Below are 24,896 nucleotides of genomic sequence, written 5' to 3'. Positions count from 1 at the left end.
AAATTTGATGTAACTGGCAGAGAGGAAATATTTGTTAAGTAATAAGGCTGTACAACCGCCACGGTCTCTGCCGATGTGCTCTGGGGATTATCCGTAATAAATGCGCTCTTGCTCTTCCAGGATTCTCCCACAAAACTCATTTCAAAATACCGGTACCTGTGGTTAGTGCTGATTTCTCTTCAGAGTTCGAATAAATTATTGAAGCTGATCTCGAGCAGATCTTGTATAGAATGAATTTGTCATGGATACCACGAGACAGGGCAATCACCACGACCATAGCGTCTAGTTGCACATGGTCAAGGGAATATTCCTGTAATACCTCCATCTCATCATGATCCCGAAGCGGCTCGAAAACTAGTTAACGGTCCAATAAATCGTATAAAAAGTAAAAAAAAAGGCCTCTGGTTCCATATTATGCATAAATATCCACTTCTATTAGTGACTCATTTCCTAATCTAACGCCCTCAAAATCGTCTGACTTGATTCGACTGTATTCCATTACCCTTGTTTTCCTTTCGTTATGTTCATCTATACCTGTATCTACATAGATACACCGCAAGCCACCGTACGGTGCGTGGCGGAGGGTACCGTGTACCTGTTCCTCACTTAACATTATTTCAATATATTACACATTCCATACAACTGTTCATATAAGTTCTTTGCCGCGTATGGCACAAACACAACGTCATCGACAAATCTCAAAGTTTTAATTTCTTCTCCTTCAACGATAATTCTCTTTCTAAATTTCTCCTTGGTTTTGGTTACTGCTGCTCATTGTACATATCAAATAACATCAGGGAGAGGCTACTACTCTGCCTCACTCTGTTCTCAACTACTGCTTCCCTTCCATATCCTTCAACGCTTATGATTGCCGCCTTGTTTCTCTAAAAATTGTAGATAACGTTCCACTCCCTGCTACATTCAGTATTTCGAAGAGTGTACTCCAATCAACTTGTCAGAAATTTCCTCTGAATCTAAACTTAAATCAAATGTACGTTTGCCTTTCTTCATTCCATCTTATAAGATGAGTCGTAGATTCAGAATGGCCTGGCGTGTTCCAGAACTCAATCTTATCTTCCCCGAGGTCGGCTCATACAAGTATTTCCATTCTTCTTTAAGTAGTTCGTGTCAATATTTTGCGACCACGACTTTTTAACCTGATGGTACTGTAATGTTCACCCCTGTCAGGATATGCCTTCTTTTGAATGGGAATAATTACATTCTTCTTGAAGTCTGGGAGTATTTCACCTGTCTTTTATATCTTGCATACTAGGTGGAATAGTTTTGTCATGGTTTGCTTTCCCAAAGATCTTAATAATTCTGCGGGACTGTCGTCTACTCCTGGGGTATTGTTCCGAGTTTCGTCTTTCAGTGCCCTGTCAAATTCTTCTCGCACTATCATAACTCCCAACTCATCTTCATCCACTTCCATTCTTTGTATAGTATTCTCTTGAAGCTTGTTTCCCTTGTATAGGCCCACTATACAGGGTGTTCAAAAAGGTACGACCAAACTTTCAGGAAACATTCCTCACACCAGATAAAGAAAAGATGTTATGTGGACATGTGTCCGGAAACGCTTAATTTCCATGTTAGAACTCATTTTAGTTTCGTCAGTATGTACCGTACTTACTCGATTCACCGCCAGTTGGCCCAATTGAAGGAAGGTAATGTTGACTTCGGTGCTTGTGTTGACATGCGACTCATTGCTCTACAGTACTAGCATCAAGCACATCAGTACGTAGTATCAACAGGTTAGTGTTCATCACGAACGTGGTTTTGCAGTCAGTGCAATGTTTACAAATGCGGAGTTGGCAGATGCCCATTAGCACGGGGCAATAGCCGTGGCGCGGTACGTTTGTATCGAGACAGATTTACAGAACGAAGGTGTGCCGACAGGAAGACGTTCGAAGCAATTGATCGGCGTCTTAGGGAGCACGGAACATCCCATCCTATGACGCGTGACTGGGGAAAACCTAGAACGACGAGGACACCTGCAATGGACGAGGCAATTCTTCGTGCAATTGACGATAACCCTAATGTCAGCGTCAGAGAAGTTGCTGCTGTACAAGATAACGTTGACCACGTCACTGTATGGAGAGTGCTACGGGGAACCACTTGTTTCCGTACCATGTACAGCGTGTGCAGGCACTATCAGCAGCTGATTGGCCTCCACGGGTACACTTCTGCGAATGGTTCATCCAACAATGTGTCAATCCTCATTTCAGTGCAAATGTTCTCTTTACGGATGAGGCTGCATTCTAACGTGATCAAATTGTAAATTTTCACAATCAACATGTGTGGGCTGACGAGAATCCGCACGCAATTGTGCAATCACGTCATCAACACAGATTTTCTGTGAACGTTTGGGCAGGCATTGTTGGTGATGTCTTGATTGGGCCCCATGTTCTTCCACTTATGCTCAATGGAGCACGTTGTCATGATTTCATACGGGATACTCTAGCTAGAACGTGTGCCTTTACAAGTACGACACAACATGTGGTTCATGCACGATGGAGCTCCTGCACATTTCAGTCGAAGTGTTCGTACGCTTCTCAACAACAGATTCGGTGACCGATGGATTGGTAGAGGCGGACCAATTCCATGGCCTCCACGCTCTCCTGACCTCAATCCTCTTGACTTTCATTTATAGGGGCATTTGAAAGCTCTTGTCTACGCAACCTCGGTACCAACTGTAGAGACTCTTCGTGCTCGTATTGTGGACGGCTGTGATACAATACACCATTCTCCAGGGCTGCATCAGCGCATCAGGGATTCCATGCGACGGAGGGTGGATGCATGTATCCTCGCTAACGGAGGACATTTTGAACATTTCCTGTAACAAAGTGTTTGAAGTCACGCTGGTACGTTCTGTTGTTGTGTATTTCCATTCCATGATTAATCTGATTTTAAGAGAAGTAATAAATGAGCTCTAACATGGAAAGTAAGCATTTCCGGACACATGTCCACATAACATATTTTCTTTCTTTGTGTGTGAGGAATGTTTCCTGAAAGTTTGGCCGTACCTTTTTATAACACCCTGTATATTTTAGGTGAACTGGGGCAGGATGGTTGTGAGAGTCGATTGATTGGAAATGCGAACTGGAAACAAAGTGCTGTTGCGCGTGCTGATAGCTAGCTGTCAGGAGAAGTATCGATTCTGAAAGTAGTTCGTCAGGGCTGCACTCTCTCCACATATCTTTTCAACATCTATTCTGACAAGATTTTCCGAAATGCTCTTGATGGAAAGTATCTAGGAGAGGTGGTTAATGGAGTTAACATCAATAACATCAAATATGCTGTTGACAATTTCTTGCAACCAGGCGGGAATACCTGCAAGAATTACTGAACACTGTTACTGAGACAGCAGTGCCACGAGGTTAAGTTCAAACGTCAAGAAGATAAAATGCGTGGTTATCAGCATAAATCGAGACGAAATTAGGTCATTCTTGCGTTCGGTAATGATAAGATCAAAAGGGTTCCATCTATTAAGTATTTGGGGTATCAAATCAACAATCATTAGAGCTTCTCTCCAGAAATACGCTGCAGAACTGAACAGGTCAGTAGTTCATTCCAATAAAGAACAAAGTTATGACCAGCCGTGACATCAAATGGTACACTTCGCACTCGACTACTTCGATGCTACATGTTCAGTATCTTACTCTACGGAGTTATGGGCACTTACTGCAGCATTTGGCAAGAAATTTGGAAATTTGTGGTAAGTTCCTATGGGGCCAAACTGCTGAGGCCATCGGTCCCTAGGCTTACACACTGCTTAATCTAACTTAAACTAACTTATGCCAAGGACAACATACACACCCATGCCCGAGGACGACTCGAACCTCCGACGGGGGGAGTTTGGCAAGAAGTTGGTGGAATTTGAAATGTGGTCTTATCGAAGGATATTAAGGATACCAAACAGATCAAGTCACAAATGCAGCAATACTGCAGCGTATGAAGTACTGAGATATTCTTAATACCATCAAGAAAAGAAAACTCGAATACTTTGACCATATGACGCGCAGCAACATATACAACTCGTTGAAACTAATTCTTAAAAGAAAAATTTGTGGCAGACGTGGTACAAGACGCAGAATATTAACCTGACTACGGAATATAAGTCGTTGGTTTGGACTGAGCACAGAACTGCTGTTGAGAAAAGCCCTTGACAGACAACAAAAAATGGTTCAAATGGCTCTGAGCACTATGGGACTTAACTTCTGAGGTCATCAGTCCCCTAGAACTTAGAACTACTTAAGCCTAACTAACCTAAGGACACCACACACATCCATGCCCGAGGCAGGTTTCGAACCTGCGACCGTAGCGGTCGAGCGGTTCCAGACTGTAGCGCCTAGAACCGCTCGGTCACCCCGGCCGGCCGACAGACAACAAACCACGCTATTGATCGCCAATGTTATGAGAGAACGAATCACTTTAAGAACAAGAAGGAAGTTACCTTATCGTCTACTACTGTAATTCTTTTCTCTGTTTCAGTCAGCGGTACCTAGTCATGCCTTTGTATAACCTCTAGTTCTTCTAATGTATCTACGTCCCACCTCTTTAATTTTCTTCCTTCCTGCAATTCCTTCAGTTTCAAACAATAGTTCATAAGCAATAAATTATGTTCAGAGTCCACATCTTCCCCTGGAAATGTTTTCCAGTTTGAAATCTGGTTTCGAAAAGTCGTCTTATTATATAATCTATATGACAATTTCTGTTGCCTCCAGGTCTCTACCACGTATAAAGTCTTCTTTAACGATTTTTAAACCAGCTATTAGCAGGGATTCAATTGTGCTCTGTGAAATATTCCACCGGATTGCTTCATCTTTCCCTCTACTGGAGTTCATGTTCATCTCGTTCTTTTCCTACTATCGAACTGCAATCCCACATCACAATCGAAGTTTCGTCTCCGTTAACCACATGAAATATTAAAACTTATCAAGCATTATTTCAGTCTCTTCATCATCTGCGAAGCTAGTCGGCATGTATGCTTTTACCACCGCACTGGATGTGGGCTCTATCTATTTTGGTTACGACAATGCGTTCACTAAACTGTTTATAGAAGCTTACGCGCATTCCTGTTTTCGTATTCATTAAAAGATATAATCCTGAATTACCTCCATTTGTATTTGTGCTGATAACGAGGTACTGACCTGAGCAGGAGTCCGGTTCTTGGTGCCACTGCACTTCCCAAATTCCCACTATATCTAATTTCAACTTATCGGTTCCCCTTTTTAGCTTCTCTAACCAAACTACCCGATTAAGCGATCTTACAATCCACGTACCGACCCATTGAAGGTCAATTTCGTTTTTCATGGGGACAGCATTTTGGATCTTGCCCACTCGTCTCGTATAGAGCGCCTAAAGCCATCGGCACACGGACCGTGCTGTCGAACGTTAACGTTGAGCGTGCCAAGTTCAACGTGCTGCTAAACGCTCAGGAACGATGCGACTTGTGCATACGGTACGTGGGCCCCAACGTGGTATACGCGATCGCATCGCACTCCAGCGGCAGTTGAGGGATGCTTCTAGTTCGTAAATCACACTGTTTACTCAACGGGCGCGCGTAAAATTCCCACGCTAGTTCTATTAGAACGCAATAAGGGCACAGGCTTATAAAAGTTCCATAACAAACAGTGCATTACAAATTTGGAATACTTCTCCGCATCTGATAAACATAATTTCATCATTCCCACATTTTAGTAAAACCCCAAGGTCAGTCTTACTTGATCACTGTTCCTACCCAGTAGCAGAATGTTTGCAACAAGTAAATTACGAAGCGTAAAAGAAAAAGGAGCAAAATATCTTTATACAAGTAGCGCAAGCTGTCCTATAGATTAAGCCAATCGGACAAACTTACCCCTCAAAAAAAGGTGAACTTACATTTACATAACATAAAATATTATAGTATATATTTATATTAAACTAATAATTAAGTATCAGAACCTAATAAAAACGCGAATGTTAGGAAAAGAATTGTCAGTTTCACGACGCGAACCACCGTCCCGTTTAATAACTGCATATAGTAAAGTGACGCTGCTCATTACGCTAAACCAACATCAGACACTTCACAGTATATCATATTGTGTTACACTTTGCTGAAAACCTTAATCGTAGATATGTTACTAATTGAAATTTAATTATAACAAATTGTACCAAGAACAATACGTTTTGTGTGGATCTTCAGTGTGTCGCTGCCTTCAAATAGCCTACTCTCATAATACACAAGTTACAATAATTCTTTTGCCACGGATATGATGTTTCTCATTATTTTATTGGACCGAATCACACAGTTAACAATGGGTTTTCCAGTGATTCTCAATTTGCTGGTTCTCAGAAACGGCATATATACATATACGCTTGAAAATGAATGCCAATATGGCGCCTCAGAACTCTGTATTCGGGGGAGACGGCGTGCTTGTGACGTAGGTGGCGTTGTGCCATCTCATTGGTCAACGCTCAGACGCACGCTCAGAATATCTGACATGCCAGATATTGCTCTGCACGTTCGGAAAGACTCCCGAGCGTCCTATTCCACGCTATGACGTCAGAAACTCGGCACGCTCAACGCTCAACGTTCGGATGCACGGTCCGTGTGCCGACGGCTTAAGGGACGCTGCGTTCTCGGAATGCTATACAGCAATTCAAGCAAATAACATTAGTAGTTCTATTTCTATACAGCAAATTGACAATACTTAACTTGGAGATTTACGAGGAGTAGTCGCAAACGATGGGCGACATGCAAACTGTAATATTCTTGTCTATGCAATGTTCCTGCAAGTTGACACACATCACTAATACTGCTCAGCGAATCCTGTCCACTAATGCCCGCTAATGTCTGTATACCGAGCCGGTCTGAGCGGCCGAGGCTAGCAGAGCGGCCCTTATATTCACTTCTCGCAGGGGGCACTCCTGTCGTGGTGTGGTCCTAAGCAGCGCACCATTGGCCTCTCCCCCCCCCCCCAACCCCCAAAGTGTGGGAAGGGAGTGGCGATCACGGCGGGCGGGGGATTCAGGAATGTGAGCGCAACGTCGGGTCGGAAGCTGTGGCTGCAGGGAACGTCAAGGGTACACGTCTAACTCCTGCTGCCATGAACCAGATGAATAAGGTGACGACTGCTGCTGAGCGGTCGGGTCCAGCTCCATCAGTAGGACGAGAGGAGGCGGAGGAAGCGAAGGCTCAGTTTCCAAGCCGGCACGGTAGCTCAGCGTGTTCGGTCAGAGGGCTAGCTGCCCTCTGTAATAAAAAAACTGAGTTAGTGGAACAACAGCGAACTGAAATGGGTGTCTTTCGACGTCCACCCAGAGCAGATACAACGAACGAATACGAACAAAATGAGATTAAAAAAAAAAAAAAAGCCAATCGAACAAACTTACCCCTCGAAAAAAGGTGAACTTACATTTACATGACATAAAATATTATAGTATATATTTATATTAAACTAATAATTAAGTATCAGAACCTAATAAAAACGCGAATGTTAGGAAAAGAATTGTCAGTCTCACGACGCGAACCACCGTCCCATTTAATAACTGCATATAGTAAAGTGACGCTACTCATTAGGCTAAACCAACATCAGACACTTCACAGTATATCATATTGTGTTACGCTTTGCTGAAAACCTTAATCGTAGATATGTTACTAATTGAAATTTAATTATAACAAATTGTACCAAGAACAATACGTTTTGAGTGGATCTTCAGTGTGTCGCTGCCTTCAAATAGCCTACTCTCATAATACACAAGTTACAATAATTCTTTCGCCACGAATATGATGTTTCTCATTATTTTATTGGACCGAATCACACAGTTAACAATGGGTTTTCCAGTGATTCTCAATTTGCTGGTGCTCAGAACGGCATATATACATATACGCTTGAAAATGAATGCCAATATGGCGCCTTACAACTCTGTATTCGGGGGAGACGGCGTGCTTGTGACGTAGGTGGCGTTGTGCCATCTCATTGGTCAACGCTCAGACGCACGCTCAGAATATCTGACATGCCAGATATTGCTCTGCACGTTCGGAAAGACTCCCGAGCGTCCTATTCCACGCTATGACGTCAGAAACTCGGCACGCTCAACGCTCAACGTTCGGATGCACGGTCCGTGTGCCGATGGCTTAAGGGACGCTGCGTTCTCGGAATGCTATACAGCAATTCAAGCAAATAACATTAGTAGTTCTATTTCTATACAGCAAATTGACAATACTTAACTTAGAGATTTACGAGGAGTAGTCGCAAACGATGGGCGGCATGCAAACAGTAATTTTCTTGTCTATGCAATGTTCCTGCAAGTTGACACACATCACTAATACTGCTCAGCGAATCCTGTCCACTAATGCCCGCTAATGTCTGTATACCGAGACGATATGAGCGGCCGAGGCTAGCAGAGCGGCCCTTATATTCACTTCTCGCAGGGGGCACTCCTGTCGTGGTGTGGTCCTAATCAGCGCACCATTGGCCTCTCCCCCCCCCCCCCCCCCCCCAAAGTGTGGGAAGGGAGTGGGGATCACGGCGGGCGGGGGATTCAGGAATGTGGGCGCAACGTCGGGTCGGAAGCTGTGGCTGCAGGGAACGTCAAGGGTACACGTCTAACTCCCGCTGCCATGAACCAGATGAATAAGGTGACGACTGCTGCTGAGCGGTCGGGTCCAGCTCCATCGGTAGGACGAGAGGAGGCGGAGGAGGTGAAGGCTCCGTCTCCATGGGGTCGTCCCGCGGTGTAGTGATGGCACCCTCCGGTGGCTGCTGCGGCCGCGCTCTGGACCCGAGAATCTGGGGGAAGAGAAACTGAAAGATCGTGTACATGACAGAGGCGAAGTTGATTTTGATGGCGGCGCTGCAAGCCATCTGGACCTGAAAGAAGGTAAATGCAAGCACCAAGTCGACGGACGATCTCGCCTCGCGTACACCGTCTGCTGCGTCTAAGAACCCTGTAGAAGACAATATTATGCGGCGCGAAGCGATACTTGCGGCCTTCCTTCGGCGCCGGATGCGGAGGAGGGTGGAGCAGGTGAAGCAGTGTGCGATGGCGGCGGCCGTGAAGCAGTTCCGCCGGCTATGTTCCATCTCGTGGGTGTGAACATGTGAAGAGAGGAACAGTTGCAATGCTTGATCCCTGGTGTGTTCGGAGCGAAGTTTGATCATGTGCTGCTTGAATGTTCTGACAAAATGTTCCGCTTCGCCGTTTGACTGTAGACGGAACGGTGCACCAGTTAGATGCTGTATGCCATTGTGTTCACAGAATGTTTCAAATTCGTTTGATCTGAACCGAGGTCCGTTGTCTGACACTCTTACCCCAGGTAAACCTTCGTGGCAAAAAATCGATGACAACACCTGAATTGTGCCACGGGACGTCGTCGAGTTCATGAGCACAACAAAAGGAAACTTGCTATACGACTCAACCACAATCAACAAGCGAGTGTTCCAAAAAGGTCCAGCAAAGTCTATGAGCACACGTTGTCACGCCGATTGCAACTTAGGCCAATTTTTGTCGCGGAGCGGAATGATTTTCCTCATATGCGTGACACTGTGACATAACCAGTTCTATTTGGGCGTCCATATCCTGCCAAGTGCAATGTCGACGAGCTAACTGTTTCATACGAACAATCCTCGAGTGTCCTTGGTGAAGTAACTGCAACACTTCTTTTTGCAAAGCTTTAGGGACCAACACAGCCGGCCGGTGTGGCCGCGCGGTTAAAGGCACTTCAGTCTGGAACCGCGCGACCGCTACGGTCGCAGGTTCGAATCCTGCCTCGGGCATGGATGTGTGTGATGTCCTTAGGTTAGTTAGGTTTAAGTAGTTCTAAGTTCTAGGGGACTGATGACCTAAGATGTTAAGTCCCATAGTGCTCAGAGCCAAATTTACCATTTGGACCAACACACGAGAGTGTCCGCTGTCATTTTGAACAAGAATGACACCTTTCTGTACAGCGAGGCTATGCCAACGTGAGAAGTATGGGCGCGCTATAGAGTTTTTTATGCTATTCACTGAGTGAGGCCAATATGTGCGAATGTAACTGAGCAAAATGTTCAAATCTGGATCAGCTTCCATGGCCTGTGCAATTATCTTGTAGTTCAGTGGAAAAGACTGAAGCAATTCAGAATCCTGAGCATCGATGTGACAACAAGAGCATCAGATGCGTCAAAGTCTATATCAAGGCCAATCGGAAGGCGTGAAAGTGCGTCTGCATACCATGTTGAGCTGTCGGACGACACAAAATCTCGTTCTGGTATTGAGACAACAACAAAGCCCAGCTTGGTAATTTTTGGGCAGCTCGTACAGGCACCGGTTTCGTCGAACGAAACAAAGACTGCATAGGCTAAGAAGAATTTTCTTCCATACAAATAGTGCTGGAATTTGATGACACCATACACAATAGCCAAAGCCTCTTTCTCAGTTCTTGTATAGTACATTGAGGTTTGGACAACACTTTTTATGCGAAAGCAATACGTCTGAGTTTATCATCAATTCTGCGCAAAGACACTGCACTGATTACGTAAGAGGAAGCTTCAACTTGCAATACAACTGGTTTTTCAGGATCTAAGTGAAAAAAGCATCGATCACTGAGCAACTAATTTTCAAGTTTTTGAAAAGCTACTTGGCACTCATCTGTCCAAACAAAGGGGACATCCTTGCGACGCAAGAGATGCAATGGAGCTGCGATTGTGCAGCATTCGGTATGAACTGAATGTAATAGTTAATTTTCTCTAAGACTGACTGGCGAGTCTCGTATGGCTAACAAATGCGACTGAAGGGGATGTACACCATGACTGTGTATGACATAACCAAGATACTGCAACTCAGATTTAAAAAATCTCACTTTTGCGATCTACACTTTAGTCCCGCTTTAGAGAACACACGAAACAAAGCACGTAAATTTGCAATATGTTACGACAATGTCGTCCAGATTGTTTGAAAAGGTTGGCACTTGTGCAGTCAGCTGTTCCATATACCGTTGAAGAATGACGGGCGCAGAAGCACTGCCAAAAGGCAAATGCAAATATTTAAACAAGCCCAAGGGAATATTCACTACACACATTTTTTGAGACTCATCATCGTGCGGTATTTGATGATACGCGTCACGCAAATGAATTTTTGAAAAATAGCGTCCAGCGCCTAATTTGTCGATAAGATCCTCTGGGCGTGGCAACGGATAAGTATCAATCACAGTATGTGGGTTGATCGTAGACTTAAAGTCATAACAGAGGCGAATGCGACCTTAAGGTTTGGGGCGTTAAACCAGTGGACTTGCCCACTGACTAGCTGATGTGGGCATAATAACTCCGCTATCTTGCAATTCTTTTAAGTTCAGCAGGGACTTTGTCCCGTAATGCAATGGGAACAGTTATGACCCAGCAAAATTTCGACTGAGCATTGTCTTTCAGCGTAATATGTGCAACAAAATTGTTAGCTCTTCCGAAACCTTCAGAAAAGAGTTCCGGGAATTCTTTTAGCAAGCTAGCTACACTGTCTTTCGCATTGAATGCAGACACATTGTCCTGAATTAAAGTCAAACAAATCAAAAGAATTAAGACCAAATATGTTCTCACACTCGCGTGATTGTAGCACTGTAAAAGTCACTGTTCGCATATGCGAGCGATACATACCAGGCAAAGTACATGTTGCAAGAACAGGAATGTCTTGTCCATTATAAGCCGTCAGTTGCGTGCTAGTTTTAGACTGGTGGGGGCCCATGTTGGAAGACACAGATGTAACGAGCAGCCAAAAATATGTACAAAGAAAGTTTCTGCTGCGCCCACCTGAAAACACTGATTAGCAAAAACGACAAGAACCTGTTAAAGCAAAGCGAGCGCCCCTGCAAAGTAAAGACAAGAGAGAATTAAGGCGCCAGCACAGCATACATAAAATGCCGTGTGTGTCAGATACGGGGTTTGTCTGTAACAACTTGTCACCAGTTTTTGGATCTTGCCCACTCGTCTCGTATAGGATGTCTAAGGGATGCTGCGTTATCGGAATGCTATACAATAATTCAAGCAGATAACATTAGTAGTTTTATTTCTATAAAGCAAATTGACAATACTAAACTTGAAGATTTACAAGGAGTAGAAGGAAGAGAATGGAATAGACAACACCGTTGGATGACGTTATACATGGCCAGATCATTGTCAGATTGGAAGATGACAACAATCTGTATGCAGTGGGCCAGAAGTTGAACGTAATCGATAGTTTTTTTCCACAATTGTGCAGAATATTCAAGGAGCGAGGAAACACCCAGTGGCACCACAGAAAATGTCGACCTCGTGCAATAACCCTTCGTCTGTATCGTTACCCTGTTTTAAGGTACCGAGATGGCCAACAGTCGCAGTATCTGCGTTATTTAGGGACGTCAAAAAAGAGTCGAGGTTATATGTCTTCCGTCAGACTGAGCGCTTACCAGTACCTGTCCCCATTATCTGAGATGATCCATTAGAGTAGTTTGACAGCACTTTCAGCTGAGTGAATGGGTGATTCTTACCACTTTAATATAGCAAAAGTTAATTTCTGCTCTGTTAAGTGAATCTTATTTGGTGATACCTTAGCTGCATACAGTGCAATATACCTGGTCTAGTAAGGCTCCAGTTAACGCTACCACATACACAGAAAAAGTTCTGGCATCTCACGTAAACTTTTTCACGGATTCGGCGGCTCACTTCACATTACACTAAGACAAAATGCAAGCTGGACTCGCATTCGGGAGGACGACGGTTCAATCCCGCGTCCGCCCATCCTGATTTAGATTTTCCGTGATTTCCCTATATCGCTCCAGGCAAATGCCGGGATGGTTCCTTTGAAAGGGCACAGCCGATTTCCTTCCCCGTCCTTCCCTAATCCGATGAGACCGATGACCTCGCTGTCTGGGCTCCTCCCCCAAACAACCCAACCCAACAAAATGCAGGACTTGTGACAATGTATCAGAGCAGGTGTGGCATTCTCTCAGAGGTAACTAAAATTGTTTTGTATTTGATTTACATTTGTACACTAAAGCTACAAGACAGAACAGAAATAACGTTTTAGTTTTTTTTAAAAAATTGTATCTCGTTGCTGAAGCCTTCTGGAAAATAACTAAAACTATGATCATAACTCCGCAGAAAGAGTGACGTTTGCGTTTCTAAGTAAATATTCCTTTGACGATACGAACCGCAAACGAGGAAATCCACTGACATAAACGACAGTTGTGAAGAGTAAATGGTAATGACCCGGTGCCTGGGGCATCTCGGAAACGGCAGACCTGGTCGTCTCCTCGTGTCCCGCTGTCGACAGCATTTATGGAGGGTCTACATCTACATCTACATTTACATACATACCCCGCAATCCACCATACGGTGCGTGGCGGAGGGTACCTCGTACCATAACTAGCCGTTGGAAGTGGTGTGCTAGACGGTGCACCGTTGATTCTCTACACAAACCACTGCCTTGTGGCCTTGATTGGGACAGCATAAGCACTTCATGCGCTTGTAAAAGCATGACTGTCTATCGTGAGTCACGAAGCACTGATCACAAGATTTCACTTTAGAAGATTGGGTCAAATGGCTCTGAGCACTATGGGACTCAACACCTTAGGTCATAAGTCCCCTAGAACTTAGAACTACTTAAACCTAACTAATTAAGGACATCACACACACCCATGCCCAAGGCAGGATTCGAACCTGCGACCGTAGCATAGAAGATTTTTCAACGAAATTTGAGTTGCCTCCATTCCGAGGTGCGGTACTATTCCTAGATAGTTCTGGACAGAAAGTGTATCGCTTACCACAGACCGAACCACTCTGCCTTACTACTGCAAACTTATGATCATTGTTTTACACATTTTGACTATGCTTAAGTTGTTCTTCGTATGTGAAGATATGCATGACATGTGATGTTTTGATAGTATTCTTTCTTACCTGGAGGGTGGCCAGTGTCTGGAACAGGTCATAATAAGAAGTATCACAAGACAACATTGTGTCAAGCATTTTTCCAAGTATATTATCATATACTGCTAACTGTTACCTGGAGCCAATCCACAAATCTTTTCTCAGTTAGTGTAAGAGTCAAAAACGGAAGCCAAGTGAATTTTAGGCATGACGTTTGCGATATATACAACAGGGAGGAGACGTTTGTGTGATCGGCAACTTTGATAAAGAATTTGTATTTTCTAAACACACGCAGAGAAGTAAACGCTAATCTAACGTGTCCTAATAATTTAAATTCGATTCTCCCACAAACTGGTGCATGATAAATTTGAATTTTAACTAAGTAAATAAACTACCAGCTGTACCAAGGGTTTAAGTTGGTCTTCTGCTAGTAGTTAGGAACCTGTCACATGCACATTTCTCGAAACGAACCAGACTGCCATTCAATAATGCTGATTCAAGAGCTTCAAAACCTTTACAATTGATTCACACGTACATATGTGGTCTCATAGAAACTGCATCACTGGGGAGTATGAAATATTTCATTACTTTGATAGATGATTATTCCAGAAATGTACATGTGTATTTTCTAAAAGTTAAACTCAATGTACTGGGAGCTTCCAAGGCTTACAAAAACCTAGTAGAAAATGAACTGGAAAGGAAAATAAAAATAATACGCTCAGATAACGTTAAGGAGTACTGTAACAAAGGTTTCGAAAACTTCTTGAACAAAAATGGCATTAAGCAACAGACTATTACTCCTTACTCTCCTCAGCAGAATGGGCTTGCCGAGCGCATAAACAGAACATTGGTGTAAAGATCAAAGTGAATGTCTTTTGATGCTGATGCAGCTAAACAGTTCTGGGCAGAGGCAAAATGACAGCTGCTTACGTTACCAATAAGTCACCTGCCAAAGAGATTCATCGAACCACGTCTTTGGAAGTGAGGTCAGACAGAATACCTGATTTATCACATACGCGCATTTTTTGGTCAGAAGTTATGACTTTAATTCCTAAGGAAAAACACAAAACTGGGAATCCAAGTCCAGAAATCTCGTATTTGTCGGCTATTGTGAGTCTACCAATGGGTATCGTCTGGTTGATCTTGATATATGCTTCATTAAGAGTAGAAGGGTGGTAATTTTACAAAATGCTGTGAACTGTGATAATATATGGTAACGTTGTTAATGTGAGAGAAGCATTGTACCATCTGAAAAAATTAAACCGAAGAAATCAGAAGAGAACATAGAACAAACGCAAACAGTAATTGTACACGATGGTACTTTCACGATGAGTATGACCTATGATGTTAAATGTCATTCAGATAAAAATGATGGTGATGTTGCCTGCATACCTTATTGGAGAATGTTGTACCTCGATAAAAGATTACAGCTTAAGTCAAAGAAATGACATTATTCGGTACAGAGAGAAATCATAAGACGACCGTTGTTTACTTTGTCCAGTCTGAATGATACTCAGAATGTAGAAGAAGCTGTATCATCTGTTCACGGTGATCAGCGGAAGAAAACGATGGATGAAGAATACAGCTCCTTGACAAAAAATAAAACGTGGTCATGGTACATCTTCCCCAAGAAACGGGTTTTACCTTGTAGGTGGGTATTAAAAACAAAGACAAATGAGACGGGAGGAATAATTTGGTACAAGGCAACATTAGTGGTTAAAGGATGAGTTCAGAGACTAGATGTTAATTATGATGAAGTCTACTCCCAGTTGTAAGATACACTTCGGTTCGCTATCTATTTCCTTTGGCTACAAAAGTACAACCTAGACGTGGATCAAGTGGATGCAGTAAGTGCATTTCTGTAGAGGGACACTGATACAGGAATTTGTACATCACTACCACAGTGGCACTCAGAAGGTTGGTATCCCATCGCTTTCCGGGGCGTCGTTGCTGGTCATCCGGGCTCAGTTCGAAGCGTAACTTATCACTGATGACAATTCTACTCCGGTCCTCTACATCTACACCTACATACACACTCCGCAATCCACCATACGGTGCGTGGCGGAGGGTACCTCGTACCACAACTAGCATCTTCTCTCCCTGTTCCACTCCCAAACAGAACGAGGGAAAAATGACTGCCTATATGCCTCTGTACGAGCCCTTATCTCTCTTATCTTATCTTTGTGGTCTTTCCGCGAAATGTAAGTTGGCGTCAGTAAAATTGTACTGCAATCAGCCTCAAATGCTGGTTCTCTAAATTTCCTCAGCAGCGATTCACGAAAAGGACGCCTCCTTTCCTCTAGAGACTCCCACCCGAGTTCCTGAAGCATTTCTGTAACACTCGGATGATGATCAAACCTACCAGTAACAAATCTAGCAGAGGGTGGTTAAAAATCGGTGTAGGCGACAGGACGTTGGAATGGAAGTCCACGTCTGATCACAGAACGTGGAGATCGGAGGCTTTCCCGCTCTGGAAAGCAGGACAGGCGGCGATCTGTGGCGGCCCTGATGACAAGCACAGCGCAGGTACAGCCGCAAGTGTTTCGGAGAATACAGCTGGAGAAGTCCACGTACCCTCCCAACAGGCAGGAGCTAATGCTGAACAAGGATCAGTCTGAAAATCGGCCACTGCATATTCTAAGGCAAGATCCCGGAGTTTTCCTGGCGAGTTGTGGGGAAACATTAAGCTCTAAATCTGAACAGACGGAACGAGAACAATTATGCTTCTCTGGAATGCAAGACCAGTACGTTTTAAATACACTGGTGTGCTGAATTTAGGAACGAAAGTAACTTTCGAATGAGGTATCAGTACCAAGTAACACACCTTTATGAAACTTGTACCGTACATGGAATCAACTACTACAGTGTAGCACAGTATAGTACAGCACAGTACAGAAGGGAGCTGAAAGAAATACATAACGGGACGAACAGATATGACATTTTTATTCAAAGTCAATAATTACGCTGAAGTTACCGCGATTTACGATGGTTCCGTGGACATTAAAAACGGTGGGACACAGTTCTTAATGGGGTGCGTTATCAGCACAGACGGCAAAGCATGCTCTGCAACTTGTTTCCGCGCTGGTCACAAGGAGTTCTTGTGGTAGGGCGTTCCATTCCTCCATCAATGTAGTTGACAACTGCTGGACTGTAGTTGGTGCTTGGTGACGGGTTACAATGTGCCTAGCAAAAATATAGGGGACGGAAAGGACCCACCTTGGTACAAAAAACATATTACGAAGTTTCTGAGAAAGCAGAGAATTTGGCACAGTCGCTTTAAACGTAGTCACTGCCCCGCTGACAAACAGAAATTATGCGAAATGAAAGAAGCTGTCAAAAGGTCAATGAGAGATTCTTTTAACGAATTTGTAAGCAACATTTTATCTACAGATTCTAAAAATAACCCCAAAAAATTTTGGTCGTACGTAAAATTTATGAACGCTACAAATAATTCAATACCTTCTCTTGCTGACAGTACGGGTAATGTAACTGATGATGAGAAACAGAAGGCCAAAATTCTGAACCTAGCTTTCAAAAACTCGTTTACTGTTGAGGACTGCAGCACCATTTCCCATTTCAATTATCGAACAAACGCAAGGATGGCTGACGTAGTGTTTAGTGTATCTGGGATTGTAAAACAGTTAAGATCCTTAGACGTCAGGAAGGCATCTGGCCCAGACGGTACCCCCGTAAGATTTTATGTTGACAAAGCTACAAATGTAGCACCATTCTTATCCATCATCTATCAGATGTCATTGGAACAGCGGGAACTTCCACGGGACTGGAAGAAGGCCCAGGTCATAGCAATCTATAAAAAGGGTAGAAAATCGCTTGCACACAATTACCGGCCAATTTCACTGACATCTATTTGTTTTAGAATCATGGAACATATTTTGTGTTCAGACATAATGACCTTTCTAGACTCTGAGAAGCTCATCTACAGAAACCAGAACAGTTTTAGGAAACAGCGGTCATGCGAGACACAGCTGGCCCTCTTTGTGCATTATATACAACAGGCTCTTGATACCGGCTCCCAGGTTGATGCTATATTTCTCGACTTTCGAAAGGCGTTCGACTCAGTTCCGTACTATCGCTTGCGCCAAAAAGTGCGCGCTTAAGGTCTATCCGATGACATATGCGGTTGGATAGAAAGTTTTCTAACAGACAGGGAGCAGTATGTCGTCCTGAACGGGGTGACTTCAACAGAAAGCGTAACTTCAGGTGTGCCCCAGGGCAGTGTAATAGGTCCTCTGCTTTTTACGATTTACATAAACGATGTGGTTGATGGTATTGACAGCGGCATGAGACTGTTTGCCGATGATCCTGTAGCCTACAGGAAAGTAGTATCACACGAAAGTTGTGAACAAATCAATGAGGATTTACAGAAAATAAATGCGCGGTGTAATGACTGGCAGCTATCTCTCAATATTAGTAAGTGTAACCTACTGCGTATAACAAGGCGAAAATCCCCATTAATGTACGAGTACAAAATAAATGCCCAGTCTTTGAAAGCGGTAACATCCGCCAAATATCTGTGTGTGACTATTCGAAATGATCTCAAATAGAATGATCAGATTTCACATGTATCGGGTAAGGCGAACTCTAGATTGCGGTTTATTGGTAGAATCCTGAAGCGATGCAGTCCTTCAACAAAGGAAATAATTTGCAATTCGTTAGTTCGTCCAGTCCTAGAGTATTGTTCGTCTGTATGGGACCCTTACCCGTTGGGTCTGATTCAAGAGATTGAGAAGGTCCAAAGAAGAGCGGCAAGATTCGTGACTGGTACATTTAGCCATCGCGAGAGCGTTAGAAATCCCATAGAAAGTTTGAAGTGGGACACACTTGCAGATAGATGGCGCGCTAAACGGAAACGGCTGCCCACTAAATTCCGAAATCCGATCTGCACCGAGGATGTACAGCAAATATTATTACCACCAACTTTCAAATCGCGCCATGATCACCATTCAAAGATAAGGGAAATTAGAGCTCTTACTGAGGCGTTCAGACAGTCGTTTTTCCCCTGCGCGATCCGCGAGTGGAACAGAGGGGGGGGGAAATACGACTTTTGCGCGAATTGTGCCCTCCGCCACACACCGCTTGGTGAATAGCAGAGTATATATGTAGATATGTAGAATACGTCTCACCAGAGCATGCCACACGTGCTCCATGAGATTTAAGTCGGGTTAATGGGCTGACCAGTCCATTCGCCGATATCGCCTCGTTTCAAGCGCTCTTCCATTTGCGGTGTTTGATACGGTTGCCAACTGAAAGGGAAAAAAAAAGGTCAGAGTCGAATGCGAACATGAAGAGATGCGCAGGGGAAGGGAGTAAAGTGTCACGGTAACGTCGATTCAGTGATTTGGGAGGGATTATTACGCCCATACAACATTAACATTATTCCTCCCCGCACTGTAACACCTGAACCACGAAAATGATTACGTTCGACAATGTTGGACGTACCCCCACATGGCAGGCTGTGGAAAAACATAATGAACCCAGGAACATTATCGAGCATGATTGTTTTGGTTGCCCAGGCGTTACTATGTGGGGAGGTGTTGTGGCGTATCAAGACAGCCACGCCACTCGGAAGTAGCCGAAATGCACGCGTTACACACGCCGGCTGGCGTGAGGACTGAAACAGGATACGTAATGAATGCTATAAAGAAAAGTACGTAGCTGCTGTAATACTTAAATTTAATCCATCATTGTGGTACATCGCTCTTGACGATACAAATGAGACTCTTTAAATACAAGCACTGTAAGGCTAATGGCGCCTTGCTAGGTCGTAGCCATGGACTTAGCTGAAGGCTATTCTAACTGTCTCTCGGCAATTGAGAAAAAGGCTTCGTCAGTGTAGTCGCTAGCAAAGTCGTCGTACAACTGGGCCGAGTCCTAGTACGTCTCTCAAGACCTGCCGTGTGGTGGCGCTCGGTCTGCAATTACTGACAGTGGTGACACGTGGGTCCGACATGTACTAATGGACCGCGGCCGATTTAAAGCTACCACCTAGCAAGTGTGGTGTCTGGCGGTGACACCACAGGAGGCATAACGTTACCTGGCTGTACCGACCGCATCATTTCCGTTCGTCTCATTGTGTACTTCTTTCGGTTATCTTTTGTACCATAATGTAGCAGTCCTTTCTATGCATGTTGCAAGTTTCATTGAGCTATATTACCTGGCAGTGAGACATCGTTTGAAAGTTGCTTTTGTCCTTCAGCTTTGCAGAACAGTGTCCAGGGTGACCTAAAAGTCCGTTAACATTTAAAAATGGACTAATTCACGAAATAATATAGGTAGATAGGTAAAAACTGACGCACGTGCCCAAAATGACATCGGGTTTCGGTGGGTCCAAAAACGAGCGCGGAATCTGGTCAGCAGACAGCGCTGGACAGCAACAAGTCAGTGACAAAGCACGATAATCGTGTACAAAAATGAGCTTAATAAGAGAGGGAGTCAGATCGTCCCTAGCATGGCTGACAAAGACCTGCTGAGGTCTTTGTCAGCATGCGGGATGGCACTTCACCCTATATTACAAAAATGTGAAAGATACGTAGCGCACATCGTTTGTTGAGGATCGCGTGCTGAGCCGCGACTTCCGTCCTGCCTAGCCTCCCAGGTCCCCAGACCTCAATCCGTTTGATTATTGGTTGTGGGGTTACCTGAAGTCGCAGTCTACCGCGATCTTCCCACTTCATTACGGATGTCAAAAGACAACATTAGACGGCAGTTTTTCGCCATACCTAGATATGCTGTGCAGTCCTGTTCACAACATTGTCCCTCGACTACAGGTGTAGGTGACAAATAACGGCGGACATGTTGAGCATTTATATGATATTGCAGTGCCTGTGTTATTCTGCATGTACAAAGGAACTTTGCATCGTATCAGAATAATACAGGCACTGCAGTATCATATTTATTTGCCGATACCAGGCAAGCGACTTTCAAGTATAACGTCTGACCTTTACGTGAATATACGTAATGGACGTATGCTTACAGGTCCTAGGCGCATGGTTAACGACTTATGGAAGTCTGGGTCTAGCCGTGAGCCGTGCACAGATCGCCAAATGGTGAGGCGACCACTCGCGATAAGCGGGAAATACGGGTTCCAGTTCTGGTCCGCCAAAGATTTTCATTGTCGTAATTCCATTCTACAGCAGATGGTAGTCCTTATTCGCAACTGCGAATTCATTTGATATGCTTCTTATTTTCTGTTAAAGCTATTTTAGCATTTTGAGTTTCTCTGGGCTCTCTGCACACTGAAGTAAAACGTGACGACCCGCGTGTTACGCCGTTTCATTTAAACACTTCAGCTTGCTGAGCTTGTCGTTGACTGAAAATTAGCTTCGTTTTTATAACCGCTGAGGGTGCCTCCAGAATTAGGAGCCGGAACGTTAGGCGCAGATAGATGCCGTAAACTACGGCCAAATGCCCATCTTACCAAAATATCCTGCCTTGTATGATCCACTGCACCCCTTCACTTTGTCCTACGAGTCCAGAACACACACACGAAATGATATCGTCCGACCATGATAGCTAAACTACAAAGCTTTCTGATAGACCCGTACTTGAAACCTGACGGTGGGGAGAATTTACATCCAGCATATTATTCCTCACTCAGGGGCTGTCGGTTTTTTTTTTAAGCGTATTAGTAAGTACAGGTGCGCGCACGCGTCCGGTGCCGCATTGGGAGGGGGGAGGGGGGAGGGGGGAGGGGGGGGAAGGTATGTTCTCAAAAATATGAATATCAAACGTGCAATTTACTGAACACGAAATGGTGAGAAGATTGTAGCACAGTCTATTTAATGTTGCTCCTACAATTACATGTAAATTCTATTCTACGAGCGGGCTAATTAGCAAGCTTAGCATTGATTGCATAGTACTACTCGCTACAAACAGTCGTTGGTGAAGCCTTTGTCCATCCTATTTTTGTTCACAAAGCTAGTTTAGTTCGCTGGACGGACTTACGAGCAGCGAAAGAAAAAGCAAAGCAGTGCTCACGTGCATGATATCACCGTACTATACTAGGCCACGTTCGAATGCTTACTACATTGCCCATTCTCAGTGGAGTACAGGTGACCCCAAGGAGGGTAGAACGTGTGACTCTCGCATACTGACGTGATTAGAAACACAGGAAGATTTTATTTCTGTGACATATAGCGAAAGAATTCACACAGTTAAATTTTTCTTGAAATATACACACATAAAAAACGCTTTGCATCACCTCGGTTCCGGTAGTTCCGGAACCTGTACAGAAAACTGGGATAGAGATCAACATAAACATCATTTCTGCCCTTTTTATTGCACATCAAAACCACACATTGAATGTTGTACCACCATACAGCGAGACCCACAGAGGTGGTGGTCCTCTAATACCCAGTAGCACGTCCTCTTGCATTGATGCATGCCTGTATTCGTCGTGGCGTACTATCCACAATTTCATCAAGGCACTGTTGGTCCAGGTTGTCCCATTCCTCAACGGCGATGCAGCGTGGTTCACTCAGAGTGGTTGGTGGGTCACGTCGTCCATAAATAGCCCTTATCAATCTATCCCAGGCATGTTCGATTGGGTTATGTCTGGAGAACGTGCCGGCCACTCTAGTCGAGCGATGTGGTTATCCGGAAGCAAGTCACTCACAAGATGTGCGCGATGGGGGCGCGAATTGTCATCCATGAAGACGAATGCCTCGCCAATATGCTACCGATATGGTTGCACTATAGGTCGGAGGATGGCATTCACGTATCGTACAGCCGTTACGGCGCCTTCCATGATCACCAGCGGCGTACGTCGGCCCCGCATAATGCCACCCCAAAACAGCAGGTAACCACCACCTTGTTGCACCCGCTGGACAGTTTGTCTAAGGCGTTCAGCCTGACTGGGTTGCCTCCAAACACGTCTCCGACTATTGTCTGAGACACTCATCGGTAAAGAGAACGTGATGCCAATCCTGAGCGGTTCATTAGGCATGTTGTTGGGCCCATCTGTACCGCGCTGGCATGGTATCGTGGTTGCAAAGATGTACCTCGCCATGGACGTCGGGAGTGAATTCGCGCATCATGCAGTCTATTGCGCACAGTCTGAGTCATAACATGACGTCCTGTGGCTGCATGAAAAGCGTTATTCAACATGGTACCGTTGGTTTCAGGGTTCCTCCGAGCCATAATCCGTAGGTAGCGGTCATCCACTGCAGTAGTAGTCGTTGGGCGGCCTGAGCGAGGTATGTCATCAACAGTTCCTGTCTCTCTGTATCTCCCCCATGTCCGAACAACATCGCTTTGTTTCACTCCGAGACGCTTGGACACTTTCCTTGTTGAGAGCCCTTCCTGACAGAAAGCAACAATGTGAAGGCGATTGAACCGCGGTATTGACCGTCTAGGCATGGTTGGGCTACAGACAACACGAGCCATGTCCCTCCGTCCTGGTGGAATGACTGGAACTTATCAGCTGTCGGACACGCTCCATCTAATAGGCACTGCTCATGCATTGTTGTTTACATCTTTGAGCGGGTTTAGTGACCTCTCTGAACAGTCAAAGGGACTGTGCCTGTGCTACAATATCCACAGTCAACGTCTTCTTCAGCAGTTCTGGGAACCGGGGTGATGCAAAACTTTTTTTGATGTGTGTATGAATCTCAACGTAATCTATGATAATAACGGTAGCTGAAGAAATGATTAGAAATTTATTCCACAGCCTGGACTTGCACCAAAGTCTCCTTGCTTACTAGACAAAGATGCTAGTCATTATACCACAGCAACAGTACAGTTTACACAGCTGCACGGATTTCCCTACGTCGATATCTTCGCTAACACAATAAGTTGATGACGTGAATTGCAGTTTGTGTTAGTAGGTGGGGATTGGACTAGAGTAGTCTGTACAGGTGAGTTACCTATACTGCTAAGATGGTATATTGGCCAGCATGCTTGCGTGGGAAGCAAGTAGATGCAGGTTCAGCTCCTGGCTGTCGCAGAAATTTTAACTCATTTCTTCAACTTCCATCATTATCGCATGTAGCAAAAGCTTTTACAAGCATCATACTATTCAATATGAGATTGTGAGCCAGCTTGACACGAATACTTTTTGTTTATTTATTTTCCCAAACCAGCTCCAGCAAAATTCCACCAACGTCGGTGGTTTCTTTATTCTTTTTACTTTAAAATCATTACATAATTTCTATGTCTGTTGCCTTTTTTTCGTATACGACATGTCCTGTTAGTTGGTCGCTTTTACTTTATCTGAAAACGCAGAGAAAGCATAATTTTTCAGTTTGGTAGTAGTTCAGATGTTACTCCATCTAACTGTTGCACAACAGGTCGAATATGGCCAATGTTGTTAAGGAACAGTAGTAGTTCTTTCTGTCTATTTATGCACGTGTGTAATGTCCTTAGGTTAGTTAAGTTTAAGTAGTTCTAAGTTGTAGGGGACTGATGACCTCAGATGTTAAGTCCCATAGTGCTCAGAGCCATTTGAACCATTTTTTTTTTTTTTTTTTTTTTTTTTTTTTTTTTTTTTTTTTTTTTTTTTTTTTGCGTTGAGGCTACTTGTCAATCCTCACACAAAATGTCGACCCTATGCTGGTCATCCTGCATGTCGCTTCCGTTTTCTGGAGTTCAATCGTTGCTATATAGAACGGCATCATTGTATCGGCCCTAAAAATCGCTTGTTGTACTCCCAAAGTTTACATCTGACGATTTCGCCCCGTTAACAGCGACGTGTTTTTTCCTGTCGATTAAAAAGCGCTGAATACAATCAAAAATCTGCCCCAATGCTCCGTAAGCTCGTATTTTCTTCACCAGTGACAATAGGAAATTGTATCTAGCACCTCCGGGAAGTCGTCGAATATGGCATCAACAACGGAGACGTTATCTACTGCGTGTTGGATCTAATGATGAACAGAGCTTAGTCTCACAAGACTTCGTTTACGGAAGATGGAAATTTGGAAATTTGTCGTGTGGTCTTATGGGACCAAACTGCTGAGGTCATCGGTCCCTAAGCTTACACACTATTTAATCTAACTTAAACTAAGGACAACACACACACCCATG

The 24,896-nt window shown here is 44.1% G+C and overlaps 1 protein-coding gene across 2 annotated transcripts in view; it reads left to right on the top strand.

The window, feature by feature from the left end:
• The window catches only part of LOC126184089 (bestrophin-2-like), a 610,224-nt gene that overhangs the window by 198,620 nt on the left and 386,708 nt on the right, over positions 1 to 24,896 (top strand). The window lies entirely within an intron of this gene.

Source organism: Schistocerca cancellata, chromosome 4 (genome assembly GCF_023864275.1).
Source record: "Schistocerca cancellata isolate TAMUIC-IGC-003103 chromosome 4, iqSchCanc2.1, whole genome shotgun sequence".
In the NCBI taxonomy this organism is placed as follows: Eukaryota; Metazoa; Arthropoda; class Insecta; order Orthoptera; family Acrididae; genus Schistocerca; species Schistocerca cancellata.
Note: the sequence above shows the minus strand (reverse complement) of the source record. Positions and strands in the feature narration are given on the sequence as shown.